Source organism: Empidonax traillii, unplaced genomic scaffold (assembly GCF_003031625.1).
Source record: "Empidonax traillii isolate 1590-97213 ecotype Southwest subspecies unplaced genomic scaffold, ASM303162v1 scaffold1493:size124086, whole genome shotgun sequence".
NCBI lineage: Eukaryota > Metazoa > Chordata > Aves > Passeriformes > Tyrannidae > Empidonax > Empidonax traillii.
This window is the reverse complement of record NW_020956686.1, coordinates 106,411-110,154: the sequence shown is the minus strand read 5'-3', so window position 1 is coordinate 110,154 and position 3,744 is coordinate 106,411.

Sequence of the window (3,744 nt, the reverse complement as noted above, 5' to 3'; positions counted from 1 at the left end):
AGCTCTCCCAGCCTGGCTCCAGAGCAGAGGGGCTCCAGCCCTGGCAGCATCTCTGGGGTCTCCTCTGGACTCTCTCCATCAGCTCCAGGTCCTTGTGCTGCTGTTCCCAGGGCTGGGGCAGCTCTGCAGGGGGGTCTCAGCTGAGGGGGCAGAGGGGCAGAATCCCCCCAGCCCTGCTGCCCACGCTGGGGGATCAGCCCAGGTTATGTTTGGCTGCAGAATCCCAGGAATCTCCACCCTCTCCCCCTCCATCCAAACCTCCCCCATGGGCTGGGCTGGGCTGGGCTGGTCCAACCCCTGCCCAGGGCTCCCCTGCAGCTGCCATGGAGATCATTAATTCACCAAAATTAACACCAAAGACCACCATTCATCCCTTCCCCCCTCTCCCTTCCCCACCATTCCTCTCCTGATGGTACCAAGACCTGAGAACAAGTGAGACCTTCTCCCTCCAAAAACCTCACAGACCCTCCAGGACAATGGGCAGAAAAAAAAAATAAAAGCCCTGGGGCAGACAATGTTTAAATGACTTTATTTTTGTTTTTTTTTCCTCCTTTTATAAATGGGCACAGCACAGAAATAATTAAAAAAAATAGACAGTACCATTACAGTGCTAGATCCATTGGCAAAGATTATTTTTTTTATAGTCTTTTTTTTTTTTTCATTATTTTTAAAGTTTTGGCCATTGAGTAAGAACAAAAAAACAATTAACAAACATTTTATTTTGTTTTTCATTTTTTAAACAGACACTATGAAGCGATTTAGGTACTAAACTCTAGAAGAGTTATGTACATACAAAAAAAAGTTCTGTTTAAGATATGTTTCCTATTAAAAATATTTACATGCATTTTTTTTTTCCCCCCCTCCCATATTCCTTGAAAGGTACAACACTCAGAGTGTTCAAGATTGGTTTTTGTTCTCCTGTTGGGATTGTAAATCAGCTCCAAACAAAGAGTGAAGTGGGGTCACATGTTGGGCTTTCCTTTGAATCCCTGAAATCTTCTGGAAAGGGATATATTTTTTTTCTTTTTTTTTTTTTTTTTTTTTTTTTTTTTTTTTTTTTTTTTTTTTTTTTTTTTTTTTTTTTTTTTTTTTTTTTTTTTTTTTTTTTTTTTTTTTTTTTTTTTTTTTTTTTTTTGGATGTAATATCAATGGATTTTTTTTTTTTGGTCTTTTTTTTTTTTTTAATCTTTTTAATTTATACAAGAACATTTGGTGTTTTATTTACAGAGGAACCGATGGGTGATGGTTTATCCTGGAGATGTCGTGGGTTTAGTGAGGGAGAAGCAGGTGATTTTTAAAAAGTAGTTCCATCAAACTGCGCTGGATTTTTTTTTTTTTATTTGTTTTTCTCAAGTCAGCAGTTCTTGTCTGGTTTGATTGTCAGCTGTGCTGGGGTGATTTCAACCAGAGGGGGACCCACAACAGGGGTAATTTAAACCCAGAAAAGTCACTGGTTACCCTTGAGGTCTTTGGAGATGCTGAGGATGAACCGTTGGGAATGTTGGGGCGGAAAAAAACAACTGGGGCATCACGTGGGTGGGTTTTTTGCACCACCCCCCAAAAAAATTAACATAATGGGGGGGGAGGGGGGGGGAGGAAACAACAACAACAAAAAAAGAAACCTCAAAATGAAACCCAACCAAAGTTTGTACACTCCAGACTGAGGCTCCTCCAGAGCCGGGGTGTGGAATGTCCGTGGAGCTGCAGGCACGAGGGTTGTGGGACACACCGGAGCATCCCCGGCATCTGCTCCAGCTCCAGCAGTCCAAAGGCTCCTTATCCCCCACCCTGGAACGCCCAGGCCCGGAGTGGAGGTGACCAGGATCAGGCTGGTTGCTGTGACAGGGGAGGAAGGAGCAGCAAGGAATTCCCGGGGAATCCTGCATCCCATGGGATGGGAGCGCGAGGGCTGCAGAGCTGCTCTGATCACCACTCCTCCTCCTCCTCCTTCTCCTCCTTTTCCTCCTCCTTTCCCTTCTCCTCCTCCTTCCTCCTCTCCCTTTTCCTCCTCCTCCTCCTCAGGTGCAGGGTTGACCCTGAACCTGCTCGTGTGCCCGTGCCTCGCACGCACACGTATATACATATATACATATCTATTAATTACATACACATATATATACATACAGACCACACACTCCCTTCCCTGCTCCCAAAAGGACCCCCAGAAGCTGCCAAGGATCCCAAGGAGATATCCCAAGGAACCTTTGGGAGCTATCCCAGTCGACCTTCCAAAACTCAGGTGTCGCTTTAGAGCCTCGCAGAAAAGCTTCGAGCACCCCCCTCCCCCTCCAAAAAAAAAAAAAGGGAGGAGAAAGTGAATTTAAAAATCCAGTCTTCGTTTTTTAAGATGGTTTTGTTCTCCTTAAAGCTGGGGGGCACTCGGGGCAGGGGTTGGAGAGGAGGGGTGTGAGGAGCCAGAAGCAAGGCTTGTGTGTGGGAGCAGAGGAGCTCCCAAGCAGGGATTGTTGGCCAAAATAAGGAGAGAATGGGGTGTTTTGAGACAAACTAGCACACCAGGGCACCCACCCAGCCCAGAGCCACCATCTTCCCTGCAGCAGAATCCCCTAAGCTTGTTTTTGTCCTGCTGCCCGTTTGTGAAAGGTTCAAAATCAAAGAGATTTTGGGAGGAAGGACCCAGTTCAGTCCCAGCCCTGCAAATCCCATCCAGGGCTTGGTCCTGCTGCTCACTGGGGCCCCTCCATCCCCTGCCCTTCCCATCCTGCCCCCCCTTCCAGCCCTCCTTTGGGCTCTCACACGTGTTTTCTGGCCTTCCCTTCCCTTTGATCCGGCTCCTCCTGCCTCCTCCTTATTTATGTGGCCCGGGAGTGGCTGGATATTTATCATTCTCCTGCTGCACATCAGAGAGCGCCTGAAGGGCAGCACAGCTGGCAGGGGGAGCCCCCACCACCTCCAGTCCTCCTAAAATCATCCAGCTGGAAAGGCAAGGAGTGCCTCCTTCAGCTCCTACACATCACACACACACACACACACAGAGAAAAGAGATGGAAAAACGAGTGGAAAATCCTTACTGTGCTCCCACACACGTCCCCAGGGAGCACAGCTGGAAGGACAAGCACAGCTGGGATCACCAGGAGGGATGTGCCCAGGCTGGGGCTGTGCACAGAGGGATGATGCCAGCGGGACCTGGCAGGTTTTGGGAGGGGAGGGGGGGATGTGTGAGGTGCTCAAGCTGAGATTGGGGTTAATTTTCCATGGGGTCCCTTCCAACTCAGAAAATGAACCCCCTACACCCCCTGCCAGCACCAGGCAACCAGCTTCCACTGGGGTTTTCCCCATCCCAGGTTTTTTCTGGAAGATGGCCTTTCCCAAACACACACAAGCCTGTGCTCAGCTCTGTCCCACCATCCCCAGGCTCAGGATCAAGCACCTCCAGCAAGACAAGGCTTTTTTATTTTCCCTGCCAAGCATCGACCCCGCCAACTAATCCGGTGCCCCCGGGGAGCTGAGGCGACAGGAAGGGCTGGGACACAACTCACAACTCGTAATTTATCACCACAAAGGTGGGCTCCAAGCCCAGAAGATGCTCTCAGAGCTCACATCCCTCTCTGGGCAGACAGCAACACAGCCCAGGTGTGGAAGCAGGAGAAGAACGAGGAATTAAGACCTGGATCGCTTCTGATTATCACTTTAATTGCCTTCACCTCTTTTTTTCTTTTTTTTTTTTTTTTTTTTGCATGTGCTCATCTCCTGCTTTTAATTACCGCAAAGAAAAGGTCCTGCCCT